Consider the following 26,799-nt stretch of genomic DNA (forward strand, 5'->3'; position numbering starts at 1 on the left):
GTTTTGAAAACCAGGAATGGTGCTTCATGGGCATCTGAATAAAGATGTTACATAGGAGTCGTAGGAGAAGTACAGTCTGTAATTTCCCCCCTACAATGCTATAGCATTGCAATGTGAGTCCTTTGTGGGGAAGCATTATGGTGGGGATAATACAGCCTTGTAAAAAAGAACGGTTCACTGTCCAATGATGATAGACACTCAGACATTATCACGTTAACACCTGGAGTAACAGAAGGTCTGCCCTTCAACATAAAACGTAGGTCACCATGAGCCACGTTTGCAGACAAAATGTGCTGAGAGAACATTACACTAAACCCATTAAATATGTTGGTCCTTTGTTCCCAACCATCTCTGTATTGAAGGATTTTGTATGAATATGCTTTTATAGAAAACCATAACGATACATGCAGAGTTATCCTACTGCCAAAGAGAGCATTGATATTACATAACACACCACCCTGCGTTACTTTTAGTAGGTTTCTATCGTCATTGAAAGTGGATGAAATGATGGTGAAAGAGTCAAAAACACATGTAACCTGGTTAAAATTTGCTTCCCTTAATTGAAGAATCCAGCTCAAATAGTTAGAGATTGTGTGCACACTGTTAAAAAATGACTGACATCCTGGGCTGTTCCAGTTTCCTATTTTCATTATGATGGCAATGATGCAGTCGGTTTTCGCATAAATGTACAACTATCTTCAAATTGTCTCTCAAGTATTTTTTTTTAAATTTGTTTTGGTTTGGTTGTTTCGAGTTGCACAATGACTACTGTCTGTTTGCTATTTGCTACCAACAATCAAAGTTGCCTACCTTAATATTAGCCACCATCTCATGCTTTTATATTGCTCTATATTCTAGTTACGACTCTGTTGGTTGATTGATTAGTCATCCATTTTGTTCCCAGGACTAAAACTCTTGGATGGATTGTGCTAAAAGATAATAATAGTTACACAAGGATAAATAATTATGGTACGCATAGTGCTACCCTGAGATACCTTCTACTGCCTCATAAGATTTCCATTGGAAACTCTTATATTAAATTGTTGTGTATTTGGATTAGACCAGCACTTTGCTTAATGGTCTGCAAAAAGTACAACATTCCCACCAACCTTAAGCCTGGTTCACACGGCAGGATAATTACGCCGATTTTGGCCCCGATTCTCCCCTTCCGATAATCTTAAAGACGCCCCGATCATCATAAGATAATCTTATAAGATCATCCTGCCGTGTGTGGTGTGTTCAGACCGTTCTCGTCCGGTCAGAAGACTGTTGGGACCGCTCCGATCTCAAATCGGGAATATTCAACATGTTGGATTGTTTTGGCCCGATCTCTCATCATCTGTGGTGTCCCCCGAGGAGAAAACGAGCACGAGCCAAACAGTTGGCCACAAGCTTGATGGTCTTTCAAAACCAAACACCTCCTAACCTAAGTCTTAGATTTAGTGCCCTTAAAAATTTAAGCAGAACAAACAGAAAACACATTTTTTAAAACATTTTGGGATCAAAGACAATCTATCAATGTTGTTTAAGTTGGAAGATATAATAGAAAGCTAACGTGTTACTGATACACCATGAATGGAATGGAATTGAATGAACTGTTATCTATAAAAAGCCAATTTTCACCCATATTTGAACGCTGAATGATAGCTTATTTAAAGGGCAGCAGTTTTATTTCCTTTATTTTATCAGACTATATTGGGTTACTTGGTTTTGTAGGGACTTGCCCAGATGGCAGTTGTGTCATGCTTATCTGAGTTGTCTGTGCTATTTAGTGTGTGTGGCTCATACATGTATTTGCCCCTGCATGCTGACAGTTTGAGTATTAGAGTGATCTTAGGCAGCTGTCTGAACTCAACATAACCCAATCCAATATCCCAGTCCTGGCCATGTAAACAGTTATCTCATTCATATTGCATTAAACTGCTCTACTTGCGTGCAGGCTTGCACACAAAAGCAGAAGTGTGTATATAAAAACCCATGTTTGTGTGTCTAAGCATTGTTTTCTTTAGTCAGAGATATCCTCTAGAAGCTATAGGGGATATGTGGGTAATCTCAGCAGTGCAAATATATAATGTAATGATGATAAGATTAGCTTGTAGCCCTGTGTTTGCTGACTGGCTAAAGAAAAGGAAGGCGAGCGTCTGTAAATATAGTAATGAAATAGTCCTGCTATCAGCTGTTGTGGCTCACACACAAACGTGCTGCAGGGGGTTTGTATATATATTACAAATTAAACAGGAGAAAAATCAAAAAGTTGATCTTCCCATGTTTTACAGCAATTTTTCGACAGTTGAACTAACGTCATTATTAGGCCATCGTTGTCAAAGCTGATGTTGACAGTGCAGTTCAAATCCTTCTATGGAAATGCTATTTTTAAACAAAATGAATACCATGAATGTAGTCACAGCTGACACTGGTAAGAGAAGCAATAAATTGGTAATTTGCCTTGTAAGGATAGCAAAAAATAAACAGAGAGTTTAAGCAACTGTCCTTTTAGCAGTTTTACACAAATATCTTTTTTTCAGTACCTTAAGAGACAAGGCAGGTTAGACGGACTACAAGCCTGACTGCAGCTAACGTTAGCTCAGCTTGTTCATTGGCACTATACCTATTTTGAGGTAAACATTTCTCAACCCTTTGTTGTTCCTGCTGTTTGTAATTGAAACCAAATATTTATCAGAGGTCTCCTTCTATCCGAAACAAAGTAAACTAGTAATGACCTTTTAAAAAATTAGAAATACAGTTAGCCCAATGCTTGTAAGGACCCTGAAACACTAAGGAGATTGCCGGCTGTGGTCCGAGTTTGACTGTCAGTGAACGGTCATTGCCCTGGTTATTGTGGTGTGTCTGGCCCATTGCCCCCCGTCACCCCCTTTTTTTCCTGTTCAACATTTCGGTTGTTGGAGGTCGATGGGAGGAATCTCTGATTGGCTGTTCTGATGTTTCATTTATCTCCAGTTCTCTACACAGGTTCAGGAAAGCTCTTTGAGAATGCAGCTGAAGTATCCATGCTTTCACCCTTTTGGCGTGGTTTCTCCTTATTTGTGGCCTCCGCCTCTTCTTTTATGTTTTCACCAAAGGACCAAGAGTTGGCATATTTACCTTTTTATCAGACATTATTCTTACCTATAATATAAGTGGTGTGTGACAGTGATATGAAAATGGTCTTCTCGTATAATGGACTATCATCACTGCCTGTTGGCATGTTTCCTCTCACGCATGTGCACAACGTACATTGTGGTTGGCCATCAGCCTAATTTTTGTGATGTGTTTTAGTGCAACTTTTTGGCCAAGACGTTGAACTCCTCGAGAAAGAGAACTCTTACATTCACTCCATGAACAAAGCAAAACAAACATAAATACTGAGCACTCATAACACATCCATGCACAACTGCAGCGCATAGTCATTATATTTCCAAGTCTTGACGTGATAAAGGATCAGTATTCAGCATCTGCTAAGATGCACATTTCGGAATGAAAATTGGGAGCATCTCTAAAAAGTTTATTGGCAGAAAAGTCTAGCACCTGAAGGGGGCTGTTGTGGTGAGATTCATTTCAACATTAATAAAAACCAAAATTACAAAGTACGTATGTATGACAGGTTGACTTGAGGATTTGCATTTCCAAGAAGTGAAAGGCTTTAATACTTGGCAGTGATTTTAATCTTTTGAATTATAAAACAAGTCACAGTCTCTTGTGGTCAATCTGTTTTCAACTTAAAACATAATTTATTCATTTTTCATTACTGTTTCCATTTCTCTTTTTTGTTCTTGTCATAGTTCATTTTTTAAAACCTAAAAGCCTTTGTATCGTGACACAGGTTCCCTACCTGTTATTGATTATCCTTCAACTAGGTTTGACATAGCCCCTTTGGAGAATTCTACAATAGAATTAGAAACATGTAGGACGTGGATCTAATACATTCATCTATACATCTAAAGTCTGTCATAACTGCTTCCTCCAACGGAGTGAAGCAGCTTTCTGCAGTCAGAGCAAGAGTCCTTGGATGTACAGGCTACACACAGTGCAACAGTAAATGTCACATTTTATGGATGCAATCAATCAAAATGTTTGACTGTTCATTTGGTATTTTACATTAGAGTGATGTAATGTCAAATATGTAGGACAGCACTGAAAAGATAACCTCAAAATACCAGTTTCAGTTAATCTACTCTGAGCCTGTGTAAAGACGCAGATCTGCTTTGATCACTTTTTGACATCTCTTTATGTATCCAGTCATTTGACAAACTAAACTGTTGCTAGTGACGCAAAACAAACCATTCAAGCGCTGATGTCAACATTGGACAACAACCCCAGATAGGCTTTTAAAAGATGCTTATAAACATCACTGATTTTGCAAATAATTGCTCTCAATATTGCTTTATGGAGGAAGAACACATGACGGATATATTATGTCTGGGACTGTTAGCACAGAGCAAACTGAGTGTGTTATTATCTGGTTTGTATAAGCATTGTGTCCATTAATATTTCAACCTCAGGAGCAACTTATTTCACGCAGAATCTATTAACAGCTTCTTTCATTTTTGACATTATTTAATTAAACAAATCATGCATCATAAAGCTTCAAGTTCAAGTTGTTCCACTACTTTTACCATTGATACATCACCTCTCCACAAGCAAAGGTGCTTTCATGTGTGAGCTGGAAAACTGGACTCTTAGAATAAACCTTATCAATGAATAAAAACTAGAACTAAAAAATTCACACCATTTCATTCTTTCTCTCTGATGGCCAGATCTCTCGGGTAAAATAAAGGAAGCATATTGCAGGATATTCAGTCTCTCTTTAGCCCTTTTTGGTGTATTTTATTGATGCAATAAATAAAGAATATGGGGAGCAGAGTAGATGCATCAACGATCAGTGTGGAAGTCAACCAGCAGGTAGCAAACCAAAGTTAACCAGTTTATACATTTTTAAAATGTAAAGTTATGCTGCTTTCACAATAAAATCACTTTTGTGCACGTTACTTGTACTTGTACTTAAGCTGTAGTCAGAAACACTATCACATGCTATGTGTTTATTAATGCATGTTTTAAAAGCTGTGAAGAAGAAATCATATCATATCATATTATCATATTCCACTTACAGGAGAGTACTGCAGGTCAGCTAACTAGTTGCTTTTGAAGGTCCCAAATCCTGGACTAAAAAACAAGGAGATGAGGATATTGCAGTGGCTGCTCTTTATAAGTCTTCTAACTCTCATAAGATGTGCTTGACATTTTCAAGTCACAGACCCATCACTTTTTTTGACAGCCTTTAATTCAAGCTGACCATGACTCTTTCTAATTAGTTTATGTTTTTATTGTTCATCTTATATCAATTGCTTCATAGGTGATACTTCATCATTCATATTATTTGTGTACTGTTGTGCATGTTTTTAGTCTTTTATTTAAAATTTGGGACTTTATTTTCATTTTAGAGTCTATCTTGGTCGTAAAGCACCTTTAGCAACTCGAGGTCCTTGGCTTGAAATAATTACTTTTAGGCTGTTGTATTCCTTCACGTTGTTTTAATGTCAGTGTTTTGGATAGGCCTATTAGTGTGTGCAGTTGTGCGCAATGTTAAATGCTTTAACCACTTCCAGGGACAGTGGGGGTCTCCCACACTGCTGTTTTCAGGCTCTGGTGTTGAAAAGTTTGGGAACCCCTGTACTAGAATAACTGCCAACATAACGCACACTCACAAATATTTGATATTTCTCAGAGAGATAAAATGTTCAGAAATGCAACAAAAGGATACGAAAATAAAGTGCATTTTACCCAGTTTATGACGATACAGATAACTAGTTTGTTGCAATAGATGTTTTTCTCGAGAGTTGAAGAGAAAAATAGAGACTGAGTAGCGAAAGGATTTGAAGCTAACACCCCAGATGACCTGTATTAACTGTCCATTTATACTAGTTAATATTCACATGTATTTTACCAGGACACATTCTGTTGGTGCTGCTACCTTAACCCTCCCAATAACACTCATCTTGTTGTAAACTTCCAATCAGTGGACTTGTTTTTGCAGAAGTGTCAAGTTTCCCTAAGAGTGCAATGAGATCAGCAGAATAGCTGAACATGCACGCCAATGTTTTCAGTAGCTTTAATTATTCATTAAAAAATGTGCCGTCTGTTTATCCTGATAAGCCGCTGGCTTATTCAGTTCTGTGCAGCCATGTGAGCATCGCTGAATTAGCTAGCTCTACTGTAGCTGCTCCTCTCAACACTCCCATCTGCCCAGAATCAATGTCCTCATCCACCAAAACAACAACTTCAACTCAGCTGGCCTCAGATTGCCTTTTCTCTTTCAGCTTTTCCATTTAAAATGTCGCTTATTTTGAATTTAAGCCAAAAAAGTAACAGCCTTCTTTATCCAAAGTTATTTCTGCAGTGTCTTTTCACAGCAGTTTCTTTATGTTGCTTTAACTTTCTGACAAAAAGGCAAAAGTTTTAGAAATCCAGTGTTAAGCTTTGCCAACAATTGAGCTTGTTAGCTGCAGAGTGTACGGTTTAAATTGGCAGCTCAGAGGTGACAGGTGTGTGGTCTTGTATTGCCTGTATTTGTATTCATCTCACTTTATTTAAGAGGAGGTGTGTGGCGAGGGAAGTAGAAGGATAAAAAAAGACAGTCTAATCAATTAGGGTTTCAAGGGCTCTGCTCTGCTCTCACCCTCCTAATCAGATACAGCTATAATTCTCCTCCACCTTAAAGAAAAAGCACACAGGGAGGCCACCCTAATGAAGAGTGAGGTGTAGCCGTATCAGCGCACCATGCAGCCAGTGCAAGTTGGTGATTGTTTTTCCAACATTTCCAGCTCTTTTAAAGATGCAACGTTGGAGATGCTCAAGTGGCACCTTCACATTTTCCCCCAGCAGAGATGAGGTGTTTGTTTGCTGTGATGTATACCCAGTCCCAATCCCCTCATGTAATGATCTGACAGCTGGGTCCTTCATGGGATCCTGTCCTGTGACCCTGCAGGTGGAAAGCTACCCCTGCTGCACTGGTATTAGCAGACATAGAGACAGCTCTTGGGGGAATGGGGTGGGAAATAAGAGGAAATGTTTGGTGCTGAGGAGAGAGCAGCCTGGAGACACAGTAATTTGTCTGAGGGTAATCCTGCTGAGCAGAGTCAGGGTCGCATAGGGGTAAGGGCAGAGTGTGTACAACAGCACGTGATGAGCCTGCACTGCAACTGGAGCGTAAAGTCACAGAACTTGGTAAATAATCCAAGTTGGACTCTGAATTTGGCTTATTAACAGCAAAACAGAATGTCCCCTTTTATCTTCAGAGTCAATCATTGACCCTTACAGTACTTATTAATATAACTTGTGGCCTTTTTTGTGGACAGTTCTAACATTATCAACCCCTCTTTGATATTTTGGGCTTTCTTATTTTATTTTTGTCACCTTAAATGTCTGATACATGGCAGCCATTTTTTTTTAAATGAAGAAGTGTACCTGGAAGGTATGCCTTAAACAACCGATAACTAACACAATAATCGAAATCCATCCTTCCATTTGATTTTGCCTGTCTTGGGTTGGGTCTGATTCTGGTGGCAGGAGGCTTAGTAAGTCTCCTCCTGGTCAGAGGAAGCATCCTAATCATATGTCCTAACAGCCTCAACTTGCAAAAGGGGAGAGGCTTTACTCAGTGTCTGAGCTCACCCTACAGTATACTGTATCTAATGTTGAGCCAAGCAACCATGTGGAGGGAAGTCATTTCGTCAGCTTGCACCCATGATTTCTTCGTTTGATCACTACCCAAAGCTCCTGACTGATGCTTAGAACATACAGTAGATCCACTGGAAATGCAGAACCTAAAGGTCAGTCACCACCTCTGTCTCATGTTTTAGAATAATATGATATGTGCTTGCTTAGCTCAGGGATCTGTAGCTCTATTACAACAGCTCTATGGTGTCATTTAACTAAGTAGATATCATATAATCGTCATTGTTTTGTTGTAGAAACCTTTTGGAGAGACTGATTACCTGAAGTGTAGCGCTTTTTTTTCCCAGCCATGCATAACTCTTTTTTCGTCTTCTCCAGAGGTCTCTAAAATCCACGCTACATGTCTGGATGTTTACTGTGCTGAGCAGAGGTTTATTCTGGGGGCCTGTGGCACTGTTCCTTTTACCATACTGTGATTGTAATTAAGTCCAAGAGGTGCCAGTATTTACTGGCAAAGGGGGGGTTAGACACTCTCTGCTCCTCAAACAGCCCTCCATCTGTCTGATTGGATTGTGGTCCCAGGCAGTACCAGACATGACACTGAGATAGCCTTGTACCCCCCCCCCCCCCCCCCCCACACACACACACACACACACACATACACAAACACACACGCAACACAACCTCATGCTGTCTTTAATACAATATGACCTAGCCGGGAGTGATTCAGACTAAGCTGATAAAATGCACAATATATTACATTTGTGTTTGTTCATGTATACAAACGTAATAACACAACTGAGAATCCCTTGAGGTTAGCACACACGATTAGTGTTTTTGCTGGGATGTGGTTTCTTGATAGACCCGCACAGCTCTAACATATATCAGATACAGCAGAGGCCATAAAGCGTTTAGTGTCAGAAGAGTATCGAAAGGTGGTAAAGGCACACAGATTTACTGTCGAGTGGGTTTAATGACTTAATGGTGCAGAGATCTGATAGAAAAATTGCTGCATGAAACATGGATCTCATTTTAATTGAATCCCTTGACAATATAATACATGTTTGAGGTTATATATGTCAGCAAGCTGGACTCTGGAGTGTGTCTGGGTAACACAGTGTTATGCTGTATCTCACATTTAGAATATTTACGTTACAACTGAATTCACATCAGTGATTAATTTACATCACCATTGTTAAAACAAAAAAAAGAAAAAGAAAAAAATTAAGTTGCAAATGAACCCAGAACCATTGTATCTGATTTGTATGAAGTGCCACTGAACAAGTGTCAGATATTGGCTGTTTTTAGTGTACAAAGTGTTAAATTGTTTTCAGCATCTGACATCTGTAACATTGGTTGGAGATATTTCTTAACCTTGATCTTCAAGTAAAATAATTTTAGTCTCTCAATGTGAATTGGATTTTTTTATGATTTTAAGAAAAAACAGAAAAAAATTATTATCTTGGTCCCATTTTTAACGTTACTCTTCTTAAGGAAAATACATTTGTGTTGCATATTTTATCTTGGGAGCCTCTCTATTTCTCACTCTTGGACTTGGATACATCATAGCCTTGACCAACAAAACCACCCACTACATTTCCCACTAAATGTTGCCGTCTACATCAATCTGTCTGTTGCAATAAAACCAAAGGCAGCAGTTATTTCATTCATTTGTCACACAAATAAATAACTCCCCCTCTCCCCATATCTTCATAGCTCTGAAAAGCAATGCCCAGGATAACATCATTGCATGAGAACAAACATGCTATTATCTGCAGCTTTATTACAGTATATCTGACCTCAACAGTTTTACTGATTATATCCTTAAAAGTTGAATGGCCAACATATTTTTCTCCAAATACAGTCATCAGTCAGTTGAGACAAACGCTTGACATTGAATGGCCTTTGACACTCTCATATTGGACACTGGATTGGAGTGTTTCCTTTGGTTTGTATCTCTCAAAGGCATGAAATAACATCACTATTGTTCCATTTTCTGCTGATAAGACCCTGTTACCTCTTGTTTCTCGGACAGTTGTTCTTCAGCGACTACAAAGACTATGAGGACAGCGTGTCCTTGTCATTAGCTCAGCGTGGAAGCACCGGTCTTAGTTATTACCGTCCTGCTTTAGCTCACCAGGAACCCTGTCCGGACATGGGAACAAAGGAATAAAAAAACCCTGAAAAGCTGGAGGAGAGGCAGGAAGAAAGACACTCACTGATTACAGCAGTTATAGGAAGCAGTTATATGTGTGTGTGTTTGAAGGGGGGGGGGGATGATTGAGGTGGGAGGTGAGTCTTTGGAAGTCAGAGTGACGAAGTGAAAACAATGACAGTTATGATGAGCTCTCTCTTGATGTGAGCTCTCTGCAGAGCCAGAGACTGAGCTGTGGGAGAGGGCAAAAGAGCCTCCTGTGGAGACACTGATCAAATATGGTGTTCAGGACAGTGTGGTGTGCACAGAGGGGGCAGATAGAGACACAGCCTTTGGTCTGAGTCACAGGGAGGAAGCAGAAGTCCTGGCGGGGGAAAAAAAGTGAAGAAATGAAAGGTTTCTTGCAAGGTTTGTGTGTGGCAATGTGCCATTTAAGAGTGAAAGACGTTTTAGAAATATCTCAGTTTTCCATTTCTTGCTCTCCTATCCTGCGTGTTCTCCCCTCATATTCACACTCACAATAATAAAGCAGCCTTTTTCATCCCTCCTCCCAATCTCTCTCTGCAGAGTCAATCTTGGTCAAATCGGTTTTTTGTAGGGGTTTTTTGTTCAGGCAATTCACCAAGGTTATGCTGGAACAAACCCCAGAACATGGCCATTTAGACGTTGACTGAGATTTTTCCTCAAACATGCATAAGGACGCACGGAGACGGAGCATAAAATCCCACTCAAAGCCCTTTTGCTTCACAAACATGCCAGCAAATATCATTTTAATCTGCTGTAGCGTACATTTATTGCTCCTGACGGTTTGTTTATCGTAACATTTTATGCAATTATTGCGGCACAAAGCTCAGCAGCTTTCATCGCTCAGTTATTATTTATGATTTATTTCTTCGCTGTCTTCTTTTGATGATAATTACTTTGTAACTAATCTTTTTTGTGTGCTACATATCCCTCTCTGGCTCCTGTACCATCGTCTCTGTTTTTCTTTTTGTTTTCTTTCCACTTTCTTGCCTGTCATCTGTGTCCGTCATGCTATAAGGACTCTCTCCCTGTTCAGCTGAATGTCAGCATTCATCACGTCATCCAGGAACAATGCAACAGTCCCTCTAACATGCTGAATTAGAGAATGAGATGGGATGTGAATTATGGCCCTTATCTTATTTCTAATAGCCGTAAAGTGAAAACAAAATTCTAACAAATGACAAACTGACAAAAGATCTAAAATCCGATCACACTTACTTACTTATACAGCTTTAAAATGTGGCATCAAACCTTCCCTGTATGACGGAACAAGTTTGAAAAAAGCTACAGTGGAAACTAAATGGAGATAAAACACTAGAAGGTTGATAATGCATTATTACTTTGAATTAAATATATATCTCCTTCAAGTGATATCTCACTTTTATCCCTCTCCGGTGTTCACTCACATCCACGCTGCAACATCACGTATTGCATCTCATATGCAAGACTGCCACATGTATAATCCACAGTGTGTGTGTGCGCGCGCGTGGGCTTGTGTGACACATTTGGACACATGCCAGTTGGCGTTGGCCAAAGCGAACAACTCTTTATTCCAAGAAGCACTCTGTGAGCAACTGGGACAGAATGTGTTAAAACCCCTGTCTAAGTCTTTCTGTCCTTATTCATCATAAGTTAAAGAATTTTCAAATACCAAAGAGAGTGACTGAAAAACAAATTCAGATAAAGATGACACTATTTCCAAAGAGTAAACATGTCAAACGTACCCTAGTTCTGCAGATAGCTTTTTACAAGCAATAATTAAACAACAAATAACTACTTGTTGTTGGAACTAAATGGATTTGATAATGATTAAATGTCAACAGTACAAGGATTGAACATTACATTCAGTTCTGTTTACACTGAGTTCATTTGATCAAACAAATTAGTTATTTGACGAGAAAAAACAAAAAAAAAACATTTTAAATACCTAATTCCCACAAGAACTTCACAATCTGGTGAAACGTTTACACAGTCCGCTAAATCTCACCGCTCGTGATTTTTAAAATGGCTCCAATACAGTCATGGTTTAAGACTATACGGGTGCATTCAGATTGTCCCTCCTATCTACTTTCACGATCCATTTTACCTTAACCCCGTGAAAACGTCACGAGGTTAAGGAAAGGTGTCAGGAGAATTCATAAAAGGCTTGTGAAAGTGGATAGAGGGGACAATCCAAACACACCTCAGGCCCCTTTTTTGATGCAGCTATTGATAATCTGGCGGCATTTATTTTAGATTAAAGCATTGCAAATATTGGAATCAGTTTGACCTGTGGAAAAAAATAATGTATGTGTTATCTTCCTGAGAGTTAAATGATGAGATTGATACCACACGTGTGACAGTAAATGTAGCTGACTTGCTAAGTTTCATATATATAGACCCTTAACAATAGTTTGTAAGGCTTCAATAAATCCTCTTTCTACTATCTATTTGTCTTAGTATTTTATTTTGTCCAATAAGTACAATGACAGAGTAAGAGGATAATTTGGTGGATTTTTTTTTTAAGTTTAAGTGTGAGTCTATTTCTTTTTTACATCAAGAAACTTCAGAGTCTCAGCTGTTTTCCTAGTGACAGTTACTTGTTTTTATGTTATAAGCTAGCTGAGCTAACCATCTGCTGGCTCCAGCTGTATTTTCAGAGGATACATAATTTAAGTCCAAACAACCTGCAGCCAATCACAAATATGAAGAAATATTAATAATTCACATAGTTTGTGCCTTTGTATGTAGTAGATAAAAGAACACTTTCCATTTATTCCATTATTTTGACTTTCCATTTTCCTAAATAGTCGGGACATTGTGTAAAATGTAAATAGAAACACAACGTGATGATTTCTAACACACTTGAAAATAGAACAAAAATAACAAATACAATGTGGAAACTGGTCAATTTAATTATATTTTGAATTCCTATTTCTTTAATTTAATAATACATTTTTAAAACATTTCGGACAGGGCCTTGTTTACCACTTTGTTGCTGCACTTTTTCTTTTCACTTTGTAATTGTTTCTGTTGGAATGTTTCTATTACTGCTTCAAGTCTCATTTGTCATATTTTATGCTTTGAAATGCTCCAAACATTGTTAATGGTTGACAAGTTTGGACTGCAGGGAGGTCAGTTTATCAGCCAGACTCTTTTACGACAGAGTCGTTATACATCCAGAATTTGATTTGGTTTTGTCATGATAAATAAACAAAAACCTGAAACTATGGTTCAGCATTAGTGTAGCCTTCACAGGTCACTCATGCATTGTGCACATGTGCACCCCCAAAACACGGGTTTTGAATTGAACACTTATAACAAAGCAAGCCTGGTGGATGGTCTCTCTCGTCTTAACCCTTTTATGGGATGCCCATGATTTAGACATTTTCGATAACAATGAGCCAGGGCCCAGAGAGGGGAACAACTTGTGGTTAATATACAGTTTTGTCTGTGTCTCGAGTTTAATCTTGTATTTGTGAATATAGAAATGAACTGTGCACACAGACAGTGGGTTTTGGAAGTGTTCATGATCAGTGATGTCCACTCATTCGTGTCTGGTCCTTATGCAGGGCCGTCTGATGGCCTAGAGATCACACCTGATATTGGTGGATCCATGATGTGTCACAACTTTTTGAGAATGTCTCGGCATTTAAAATGGGTATGTATTTTACCTTATAGCTACATTTTACATGTGGCATCTGGACTATTTTCAATTATTGTTCATCACATTGTATTTTTATTCACATTTTATACAGTGTCACAACTTTTTTGGAAATGAGGTTGTAGATTTTTTACCACAGAAGAAAATAATTATACATTTTGGAATCTCCAAAGACGAAAGAACATAAAAGCCAGAAGCCTGATTTGTGTTAGCTGCATGCCTTTCTATTTTTTTTTTTTTCTTCTCTTTGAACAGAAAATAATCAAAATTTTGATTTCCAGAATAACCCAGCAGGCAATAAACATTGCATCAGCATGGCCAATTTAACTCTTATTCTAAGATATTCATACCAATTCTTGAAGGTAAAAATGTTCATGCTACAGAAGAACATTAACGAATCCACATTTTTACAGCGAGCCTGATCAGAAAAGCTCGAACTGAAAAAATACAACACAACATGAAAAACACATCGCAGTTTCCATAATCAGAGTGTCATCTGAGCAGTGATTTGATCAGTTTAACTTGAACTCTCAACTAATCAGAACAGCATTTTCACTCAGTATGACTTTTTATGCATCACAGAGACAGAGGAAAAGTCTGGATTAATCTAGGTCAAGTCTTCAAGCTGTCAAATGAGTATGGGACAAATAAGACTCAAGGCCCCTTTGCTTAAGATAATATGCAGTAAAAGGGAGGGAGGGTTAATCGAACCTTACAGATCCCCCGCACTGTCTGTTAGATGAGATTATATTTCATGTAGATGTGATGCATGTTATCAGATCTCCAGTGAGACCGACCAAGCAGCAGGTTTCTAAAGAAAACAGCTGGACGTCATTTCAAAGTAATATGATGTTTAAAACACATGTATATGTATCAGACCTCATTAGGAAACTGCTAATCTCGATTTTCTTACTAAGGTTGTCTATGCACTGATGAATGCCACTAGCCTAATGTCCTTAAGAATTTCCTGCAGCAAATGCAAGCTAAGTACGATCTTTTGTGAAGCTGTAAACAGTTATTTGATAAAAGGGTCTTTTATTGTAAAAAAAAAAAAAAAAAAGCCTGTGGAAAAAGCCTCTAATTGTTCAAATTAGCAAGTGTCCTTCATTATTTTAATGAAAACCAAAAATGTTTTTTTTCAATGTGCTGTTCTCCAGGTGTGTTTATCATTACACTCCCTCTGGATGAGAGGAACTAAAACACATCTAGACTTCTTTTACTTCACATGTAATGAGCCGATAGCCAGCAGGTAGCTGTTGTCTCCTGCTGTGTCTTATTCTGTATTGATAGTTTCCCTTTCAAACACACCACTCCCACCCCCCGCTGCCTGCGGGGCCAGGTTGACGATGTGCTTCATAGTTCGCCCTGACACTAACTCTAATCCTTAGACACTGTGAGCAAAGGGGCCGACGACAGCTTTTCAAAGAGAAAACAAGGGCAGGTTTTGTTCATAAAATATGACATATGTCTGAAAATGGGTTCCTGTTATGCTGATATGGCTCATCCTGAGGCGTTCCATTGACAACCCACAGCAGGCGACCAGCGATTAATCTCTCCTCCACACTGACACTCAACCTACAGTGTAGCAGAGGGACTTCTCGGACGGATATCGGAGAGCTGCAGTAAGAATTGGAGAGGAGAAAAGCTGATGTTTTATCCACCCAGGGTTCCTTTGCAACACCACTGAAGTGCTTCTGTGACACATGAAGAAACAAAATAATGTTTTTTTCCCCCAAGTTAAACGCTTAGTGTGTTCAATGTTGCTCTTTTGTGTTCAAAGAAGCAAGAGTGCTAGTGTTCAGTAAAAAAACATTTTTTTTTTTTATGTAGAGATTTGTTTAAATATCTTGAGCTCTAACTTATAATAAGGGGCTCATCTACTATAGGGATTTATTTAATAAAATGTATACATAATATTTATTACTTTCTTTGAACAAGCTTTCAATAACATAATACTCTGCTACCACACTGTTGTTGGTGTATATCTTAAACCAGGACTCTCCATACCTTGGATATCATAACAGAGCTATTAACATTTCCATAAAAAATGCTTTTTTAACAAATGCAAAGCCAAGCCTTCTGTTATGAATTACCTACATGTTTGTTATACAGCAAATGTTAATTAATTAATTTAGTGTTCCCCATCATTGCTCTAAAGAAGCTAAATATATATATTTCTTAATTCCTGATTAAAAGTAAGGTCCAGTAAAACTGTGTTGAAACTTACACTGCGTGGAGGTCAGAGGCCTGTATTAGGCTGTGTGGGGTCTATTAGATTTGGTGCTTTGGTAATAGATCGGTTAACAAACCTGAGCTGATCTGGTCATTAGTAAAGAACACAACATTTTTTTTTTTTAGTGGTGGTTGTATATAGCCAGTCGTGGTGGGAGTAATTAACAAAGGTGCATTAGTCTAATGAGTAGCTGTGCTGGTCCTCGTGAGAGAAATTAAGGCTGCACATTCTGAGGTATGCTCCAAGTTCATCTTGTTGGAGGTTGTGGGAAAGCTTATCGATTGCCTCCCGCTGTTTCTGTCAAGTCTGAGAAAGCCCGGCAGAGGAAATATGCAGCTCTAGCCCTGCTTATCAAAGGTTCAAAGAAACAAAGGGGCTTTGGCTGTGCTTTGAAGGGGCAGAAATGGATACATTCCAAGGGCAGAGGTTATTAGTGTTTTAATTAGGAGTAAAAGACACAGTCACAGGCACAAATTATTAATACAAGGATGAAAAACCACAAATGTAATCCAAAAGAAATTAAAAGACGCAAATTAACATGCAAGTGAGTTAATATACTAATTAATACAATTATTAAATTAAAATGACAGAAAAGGTAATCAATGGGGAATGGGAATGATTACATGTGAAACTTAATCCAGAGAGGGAAATGCATGTACAATATTTGTCTCCCTGCTGTTTGGTTACCAATAGGATTATATGTATAAATTTCCCATGACCTAACGGCTTTCAGTTCATTAAAACCGTCACACAAACAAAATGCTGCAGTGATAACCAACAGGTCAATTATATTTGATCAATGTTTACCTCCATTTACTGGAATAAACTAATAAAAGTACTGTGTTTTATTGAAGTTTGTCTTTCTGTCTAACTCTAAGAATTAGAGTATTTATAATATTTCAAGAGCCACTCCTCCGAATATTAAACCAAAGTCCCTGTACATAATAAACTTTAGCACAAATTCTGAGCCAAACAAAGACGACTTTCCTAATATGTCACCTAATTGTTCATTAATTATATCATAAATCACAGTGACAATGACAGCTAGTCCCAATTACAAATGTCACGGTTGGCCTGGCCCTCTATCAAGCTTCATTGTCCCTGGAAAGCAGATTGTGTACAAATCACCTTGTTTACTCAGTACCATAGGTCATAGAAAACACAGAGGAGATTTCTTCAGATGGAATACTTTATTTATACACATATTCAATGTATGATATATCTTACAGTGATGTGTTGAGATGACTCACTTCATTTAAAAAAAGAAGCTAAATTAAGACATGAGAGTGGGGAAGCTGGGTTAACAAGGGCCTGTTTAATTAAACGAATGAATGCTGTAGCTTGACCTATTTTTGTCCTGACAATTATGAATATAAATTACTGGAAAAGCTACGTAGCTTTAACCTAGATACCAGGATTATTTACTGTCTTTTTGGACTCTTCCATAAATAGTAACACTTTGAATTTCAACTTTATGCACCAGCCATCCAGGTCATGGTAAATTGGAAGCTTGATTCAAAGGCGACTGGCTTAGGGTTTACGTTTCACCTCGGCTCGGAAAGGCTTCTTCAGTTTTAAGCTATATGAGGAATGGAGCTAAAAATGTAAGCCTCTGTGAATCATTAGCATGCTAATGATACTGGGTTAAAAAAAACATAATAAATCTTCCCCTATTTACTATATATAAAATGGTGTTTAAAATGGAATACATCAAGTGTAAATGGTAAATTGATTTGAGCTTGTAGCTTGTTTAGCACTTTTCCAATCTTCTGACTACTCAAAGCGCTTTTACACTGCGTGTCACACCTACACCTTGACAACCATTCACAACCTGATGACAGTGGCTGCTATGTAGTGTGAGTATCAGAAGTAACTAATACCATTCATAAACATTCATACAGTACACCACCAATGAAGCAGCAGGAGCAAGTCAGGGTTAAGTGTCTTCAGGACACATTGGACATGTTGCAGGAGATCGAACCTTTGGCCTTCTGGTTGAGAGATGACGGCTCTACCAACTGAGCCACAGCCACTCAATAATTACTGTCATCAATTTTATCTAATTCTTGTTGCCCAAGAAAGCACCAATGTTCTTGAACGGGGATTGATAGAAATATGAATGAAACCCAAATATTCTCGTTTCAGTCTTTCATTTGTTCTTTGAGAAACTGAACAATCAATCAGAATTATCTGCTCTTTTGAATGCAGAACAAGCCACAGACTCTAGATGATATCTTTCTTTGTTCAAAATCAATTCAAATCTCAACAAAATATGACTCATTTTCAATCAACTTTATCAGTCAGAATATGATTGTAACAACTTTATTTGTTGATTTCACCAGAGCGCATACAGAACTTTGCAGATATAAGCAGGGTTTCTGTATTTTGTTCGCCTTTCATTAATAATGCATGCCATGTGTAAAATCATATTGTTGTTCAAGTGTTCTAAACCACAGGTTGGCAGGTTGTCCTTTCAACCTGTTTCCCCCTGAGCCCTGAAGATCCACCGCATAAAAACATGGCCCTGCTGTAACTCATTTTGTGTGATTCTCCCTCTTTTCTTTTTCAGTGTCCATTTGTAGTCTGTGTGTGTGAGAGTGCCAGCAGTGACAGCTATTTAGCATTATATTTGAATGCCTTTAAAAGGACCTCTTCAAAGCAGCAGAGGCATGGTAACAGGGAAGAGAACAAATAGCAGATGGTGTTGGAACCCTATGTTCACATCAGGGGGGGATGCTAATGTTCATCATTTATTAATACTGGAGACAATAATTTGATTTAAAAAAACAAAAAAAAAACAGAACACATCGCACGCATTTAATCTTCTTCATGAGTTATTCCACTCACTGCGGGCTGCACAAGACAAGATTAATATGTGTGTATAGTATGATCGAAAGAAGTTGATGGTCATTGATGCATGGAGGGAAGGTCTCTTCGCTAAAGAGGTCATTATCTGCTGTGTACTCTGAAGAGATGAAAGGATGGACTGTGAATAACTATCAGTCTGTAAATACACAAATCAATTTATGAGAACGAGTAATTGACAAGCTAGCTTCTTAACCACATCATTTTCGTAGCTGCACAAGGACAGTCATACAGAATACTAAGGTCGAAGGCAAATCTTTAACTCTTAACAAGGAATTGTCTATCATTTGACAAGATTATAGTATCTGGGAAAGACTTCTAGAATTCTTCCTGAATTAGCCAGTGGTTATTGATAAAAGACTTCCACCCAAGACTTTTGTGTCTTTTGTGTCCACTTGAGAAATTAGAATGGTGTTGAAGTTGAGAAACAATGATGAAAAGCGTATTGTTGTTTTCACTTGCATTCGTTACAGCTGTTGGATTCAACCTCTTTTTCTCTCCTCACGGCTGTTTTCATCTTCATCACCAATGACTGCTGAGACGCAAGTGGATGATAATTGGTTAATTGGATTGGCTGAACAAACGCACCAAGATCAGAGCAAGAAAATCAGTTTCCATAATAAGAGTAGAACTAGCTACTGTCTGAGTGGCTTTGTTAGCAATTTATTCTATGTCCATATTCAGGTCAGTTTAAGACACCTCCTGCCTCACTGTGAAACTCTGATATCTAATCAATAAACAATCTGTGACTGGATCTGCACTACCATTGCCCATCTACCTCTCACTGATCTCTCTTTGAATTGTTCTCTGAATTTACCAGCTACTGCCTGCATGCTGGATGAGGCAGCAGAGTGATACCTCCTTACAAATCCGAATACTGGATTTGGAATTCTTAAACTTCAATATTTACACCAATAACTCTTATAAATATCAATTCTAATCAGCACTTTAGTAGACATAACACTGTTATTTCGTTATTTGATGTAATGAAAATGTATCATATCAGAATCAGAAATACTTTTTATGATTTGCATTTGTTTGTTTTATATTTTTTCAAAGCTTATTCTTGTTTCTGCTTGACTGATGTCTACAGAAAAAAAGGGGAAGTAAGTTAGAACTACATGTAAGTGATGCTATCCGAGTTCTGAGTTAGACAAACTAAATAACAAAATGTTAAGGTTTGGTTTTTGGCCTTTTTGTCTTTATTTAGAGATAGAACAATGGATAAAGTCTGAAAAGGGGGAGAAAGAGAAAATGGAATGACATTCGACAAAGGAGCTACAGAGTAGATTTGAGCCCACGCCGCTCTCTTGATAAATGGGGGTGCGTGCATTAATCACTTGTCTACTGGTGCCCCTGCACTTGGGTTTATACAGCTGCAACATGTTACACAGTGCAATGTAAGGGCAACAGCATGAAGACTGTAAAGTTAAAAAAAAACAAGTCTTGATTGACGATAATTGAAATAACTTTGAGGCAGAGACTTGATAGAAAGTGAATATTTTCTTTGTGAAAATCAAAGGTTTTCCAATGACAAAGATAATGAAAGGCATCAAAAGTCTCTTGCAGGTTAGGTAAAAGACTCATACATGCTGTTTTGGGACTTTTTTTTATTTTTTTTATATATATATATACTTTATTAATCCCACGAGGGGAAATTCGGTTTTTCACTCTGCATTAATGGAGAGGTCTCAGAGTGAGGGGGCTGCCCACAGCGAGCGCTCCAGAGCAGTTTTTTTGGGGTTCGGTGCCTTGCTCAGGGGCACCTCGGCAGTGCTCAGGAAATGGACTGGCACCTCTCCAGCTACCAGACCAGTTTCCGGACTTGGTCCGTGCCGGGACTTGAGCCGGCGACCCTCCGGTTCCCAAACCAAGTCCCTACAGACTGAGCTACTGAGCTACTGCCCCCCCTAACTTAATAAAAAGCTGCAGCAGCTAATCAATTTTCAATATCTAATCCTTAACTGGAACGATTTAAGCACCTGTCTTGGTCATCTATCCAGCTGGAGTGAAGTTTCTTCCGGACAAGGTCTCTGTGCTGCCTCATATTTGTTTTCCACACCAGTGACTAGAAAAAACACACTCTGAGAACTTTTTCTCATTGTATTTGTTCAGAAAGGCTCATAATTCTGCATCATCCACATTTCCTGACCTTATCTCTGTTCTTGCCAAATGGACAAAGCCACAATACAGTCATGCATCCTGTCAAGAAGTGCCTAACATTATTGGATGTTGGACTCGCCACCTGAGATTGAGCACAGAGATCTCATTTTGTTTGCTGTGTTCTATTGTTTCTGTCTCTCTCTCTTTATCACTTGTTTTCTCTTTTCTTTTAACCCCCCCCCCCCCCATCTCCTTTTTCTGCTTTCTCCCCTTCATCTAATCCCTCGTCTTCCTCTCTCTTCTCTCTCTTTATATAAACCTGTGCCGCTAAGCAGTGGGAGGTTCTGTCACAGGCATAATTCAGAGGTCATTTTTCAAGTGAAGCAGCTAATTAACAGAAATGGGATGAATCATTTCAAAGCGAGGCAAAATTGAGCCCTCCATTTCATCCTGTTGTTTTTTTTCCCTTCCTCTTGCCTGGTGGTGCCTCTCTTAAAAGTACTCCACAAATACTTGATCACTTCTATTTCCATGGACACAGACACTGCTAGCACACTGGATTAGCATGTTCTGAAGAGCAAATGACACTCGAACAAATCCATCCAATTGTATCGTGCTAGAAATGACATCAATTTCACATGTGGAGCCGTTCACCATTTTTCAAACTTTCTGACCTCGGTGTGTAGTTCTCTGTGAAACAGTTTGCTTACCACATCATCCAATCATGTGTTTACCAATCACATGGCTAAACTTATAGCAATAGAAAAAGATCATTTCCCCATGTTCTTTGATTTATTGTCCTAATGATGACATTTAGAAAAGGATGTAACTTAAGAGCACACCAGTAAAATGGTTGATGTAAAAGAGTACACGTAAAATGATATAACATTTTATTTTGTCCAAAGGGTTCAATTTTCAAATCTTTCATTTTCTTCACCCATTGAACAAGGTTTGGTTATCATACAGGCAAAGGGGGGGGGGACTGCAAAGCTTTCTGCAAAATGTATTTTCTCCCTCTGTGGTGAGAAAGGTTCTACGTCAACGTTGACATATAGTTAACAGATTCAGTTCTTCCTGTAAGTACTTTTTAAATGGTTATAGAATTAGAGTTAGTGAGTTAGGTAGCTAATAAAAAACAGCAGGATGAAAGCATTTTTTGCAAGAAGAACACTCACAAACATTTACAGGACAAGCTAAGCAAAGAGATAAGAGGCTTATTTTGTCCACAGGTCAAATTAAACACAAACTAACGGTAACTCACAGAAGCTTGAGAGTCCCTGTATAATTGTTTACAGTTCTTATTTATTCAGTGGCCATCTCTCTTTAAATTGGAGATGTTAAGCTCCTGTGAGGACTTTTTCACTTGATGTGAAACAGACTTGAATCAGCACTGACGCTTCTTAATGAGCTACCAAGGCAGACGGGACCGTAAGCATCAAGTTTCATCATTTTCATACAATTATATTTAATGCCTAAAACTGGGTATCAAGGCAGAATGCTGCATTAAAAGCCCTTTTCAATCTTCCAAAGCAAAGATTCTCCATGTGTTTGACTGCCTTTTAGAGTTTTATCCACAAGGGTGGCTGTAATCGACTGAAACAAGAAGTTACTTTACATTTTGTTTCTTAATGTTGTTATATTTATTAATTATTTTATAGATTTGGTTCATCTTTGTACATAGAATTACCTTAGATATGATGAGAGATGTATATGCCTCGTTGAAGACTCCCTCAGGCTTTCTTGAATACAGATATTCCAAGAACCTGAACAAGTCGCCAGTACGCTACATAGCCGACAGTTCTGTGTAGAAAGATAGTAACGTCAACCTAACTGCTTTTGTGCTTTAACAGGAAATTAGAGCATTAAACAGGCAATCTCCCCCAGGCTAGAATATCTCTTATACTGTGTAGGTTTCAGCAATGATCACATAGGATGCCATAGTAGTTGAAGAGCATGGTACACAGCTGGTTTTAGCTTTAGCAATGATTGCTCATACACAATAGAAATGAGTGAAACACTGTTGAAGATTGATAAGAAGAGAGTCTTTAAAATGCAAAAAAAAGTGGCTTCTGTTGGCTCACATTACCTACAGCGGAAATGTTAAAGTGAACTTCTAATCAATAATTCAAGCCTGAGAGAACCCATCCTCATCCCATACCTTTTTAGAGAGACTTCAGTGAATGACAGGCATAAGTAATTCTGCGTGTGTGTGTGTGTGTGCATATGAATATGGTAAAAGCAGAGGTGTCTCGTTACAGGTGATGATATTGCAGCCTAGATTGATGTCATAGTTCTGCCTCCGCCGAGGAATCAATGACATGGTTGCCGGCACGAATCAGGCTCACAGCTGCCATCAGGATGAAATGCCGCTCTAGGTTTGGATTGGAGACAGGTGGATGGATAGTTTTGAACAAAATTAAACAATAATTGGACGGTGAAAAGATGGAAATGTTTATTTATTTCAATGTGTGACAAAGAGGGTAAAAGAAAAAGGTAAAATAAGAGTTTGTGAAGGTGGAAGTGTTTTGGTGAGAAAAGAGGAATGCTGTAAACATAAACACAAAAGTCACACTGGAATTAAATTGCATCTTTTCTGCTATAACATACAAATCTGATCAAATCCTCAAATTCTGTGGGGTAAATAGTGACAAATAGGGGAAAACTAGTTAAGACATGCTACTATGAAAAATGTGAACACTATTTCTTCATTCACCTTTGCCAGGCTGCATCAGTCTGAGTAATTATTTGGAGACACTGGATATTTTCCCAAAGGTCATTTTTCTTACCCTCTTAATAATGATTAAACAAGGAGTAGCAATAAAAAATGCCTACACAAGTTATTAACAACATCTGGTTTTAGCTTGACTCAACATTGTTTAGAAATTAATTTTTCCTGGTGCAGAATGTTTTTTTTTTTGCTTAATCTCTGAATTTTCATTACACTAAGTAAGACTTATTTACGACCAGCCTGGATATATCAGCACCACTTAGAATCTTTAAAGTAAACTCACCACCATGCAAAAGTTTATACAGTACCTAAAGACTTTACACTTGGGATGCAGCCATAAGGCAAGAGACTAAACAAGTCATAAAGCAGTCCTTTTTTCATCTCCCTTCACACACTAGCTCACACTCTCACGGTCACCTCAAAATGTGTGGAGGTCAATGTTAATGGCATCAAGGAATAAAAACAGTGTCTGTTGTTATTCCAAGAAATCTCTCCCTGTCACTTGCCTCCGCTGTAGACCTCATTTTATGAGTCCCTTCAGCAAAGTAATTCACAGTCAAATTTGAAGGACAGATAACTTTGCATATGAAGCCTGGTAAATAATGCTGACATAAGTAACCTTGTTTGGGGTGTAGTCAATGAGATATATTTCCCTTCATTTTTTACAGTGTATTGCAAAATGATATAACCTTAAAGAAAGTGTTACAATATTTTCATCACATGTCCATCCAATGATAATCACGTTTGGCATCATTATGCAGTGGCTGTTTAAAGGTGACTGTGACTTATAAACAACTGTGCTGCTAGCCACAATCTTGTACACACTGTGCATACATGTTATAGCTGGTGCGATTTTTTTCTATGAAAACAAAACTGTGAAAACAGCAGATTGTGGGTTTACTTCATTTTCCTTTTTTCCCTCTACTCTTTTACTGAGCTACAGTCTACTGCTCACCAACGTCATGACACTAATACATTTTTTATATTGGATTTTGTTTTTTATTGAATACAGGCAAGCAACATCCACATGACACACTTTGACAAAACTTAGAAGATAAGGTCACAGATGCAGTGGAATGGTTCCTGTACTGTACATACTTTGAAACGTAATCCTCCATTACTTTCGCACAGTTAAACTAAGCTCAGCTAAGTTTAAGTTACCTTTGAGTGACATCTAATACATCTCACTTCTTTACTTTTAAGGTATGAATGCAGCTTTAATGATACAGCTAACAATTACTTGCAGCTCATAGCCTAGCTTAAAATTGGGTTTTATTGCTCTCTAATCTAAACAAACCCTGTAATGTCAGGTCTTTCGTCTTTCAGAGTGGATGTATTAGAAATATGTGAATGTGCAGATATATAAAAAAAGTCAAATAACTCATGTTGTTGTTGGAATCATTATTTTCAAATACATCACAAAAACTCTGGCTAGCATTTCTCTCTGATTCACAATATGACGAGAAACTTGTGTTCTACCATAATCTCCCAGGGATTCACTGGTTTGTGACTGACAAACAATGTGCCAAATGTCTCTGTGTACCTATTTCACAGAGACGGGGCACTACGCTGAAGAAAAAATGTTACATCATCACATACTGCAAATGTAAATATAATGGGCAAACAATAGGGGCCATGATGGAAAACAGGTGCAGTTCATTAGAGACATAAGGCGTTTTTTTCTTAGTTAAATTGGAGAGATGATAAATAGAAGAAACTATAAAGGAAAGAAGTACCTTAGCCACCCAATTACTGGATTATCTATTGTACTTATACTTGGGCAAAGTTGTTCATTTTTTAATCCAATTACTGTATTTTAACCACAAGCTACACAGTGATTAAAAAAGCTGCACTCTGTGGATCTCATCCAATGAAAAAGCTGCTGATAGCAGTAGCATAGGTCTGTGCCAGCAGAGTTTAAAGTGTAGAGTTCTGCAGGCGGTTATCAGGTGAATAAGAGGCAAAGCCACAGAGGGGACGATAGTTGTGGGAGCGACTTCTGCAAAAGTCATTTTGGCAGGTAGCAAAACACTTTCTGCTGAGCAAGGCTGAAAAGTTTTGGATGAAGAAGAGATGAGCAGACATGCATCACAATTCAGTTGTACAATTCTATGGGGAGACAAACTAATCGCTCCTTCAGCTTTAGGTCCAGCACCAGAGGAGGTGCAGAGTATAATAATAAATGATATAAGCAGAGGGTTTGAGTGAAGGACATTCAGCCTACTGCTGGTATGGGCAAAATGTGATTCTAGGATTGAATTAAGGAGTGTTTTCTAGAAAACAAAGTCGATGTTTCTTGAGAGATAAAAAAATGAGTCCACATAAAAAATAATAATACTAATTTAAAAAAACGCCGGCAGAATTCAGATGAAATGCAGTTTATCTTCACGTTTTATTACTACGTTGATTTAGTATTTAAGTATTCAAAGAGAAAGGCTATAGGAAAAAGACAATAGTCAGAATATAGAGCCAGATATCTTGATAGTGAAAGTGAATCTGAAATCTTGAAATCCTCTTTTTTTTGGGAATGGCTGCTCAGGATGTAGAGATCCTTCACTATTTGTATGATCAGGTTTCAAACCCCCAAAAGCTGGTGCACTGGTCAAAGTGGCAAGATACTGAACCCCAATCATTCCAAAGGGCACAATCATCATTGTTTAAGTGTGTGTGTGTGTGTGTGTGTGTGTGTGTGTGTGTGTGTGTGTTTAAGGGTGTGTGTAGGTGTGTGTGTGTGTGTTTGTGTGTATACAGTGAAGAGACATATAGAGAAATATCATACACCAACCTCATCCTACATGTAGGTTACCAGGTACTGAATACAGATGATACAGCTGTTATAATTCACATTACAGATGAAAAAAAAAATGTATGAGGTTACTCTCTCCATATTGTTCTGATATGTATAGATGTAGCTACACATTGTCAATCTTCACATTGTGGAGATATTTGTCTTTGTTTAAGCTGTCTCAATTAAAGCAAGATACAACAAACTGGTGTTTTCCTCAGTCAAATGCTGATCTTCAGCTGAAAGGGTTGAAAGCGCAGCACAAACATGCAATCTGGTAATGGAAACTGAAGTCTTTGATAGTGATCCCCATGGGCGGCATCAGCCTGAATTCTGTGATGGGCTTGTGTGAAGCCCAACAGAAGGCTACTACTGCAGGGTCAAAGCTACAGTGGGAGACAACACGTGCTGAATATATTTAAAAAACACTCTGCTTTGATATTCAGATCAGCTAGCTCTCCGTTGTATGTATAATTATCCAAGGGAGGGAGCTTGTATGTATAAAAATGCATGTTGAGTTTAAAGCCTACAAGGATGTTGCAATCCAGCAGCTCAAAGTTCACTTAAAGCTTTGTGCAGTTGATTATACATC

This window comes from Symphodus melops, assembly GCF_947650265.1.
Source record: "Symphodus melops genome assembly, chromosome: 7".
Taxonomy (NCBI): Eukaryota; Metazoa; Chordata; class Actinopteri; order Labriformes; family Labridae; genus Symphodus; species Symphodus melops.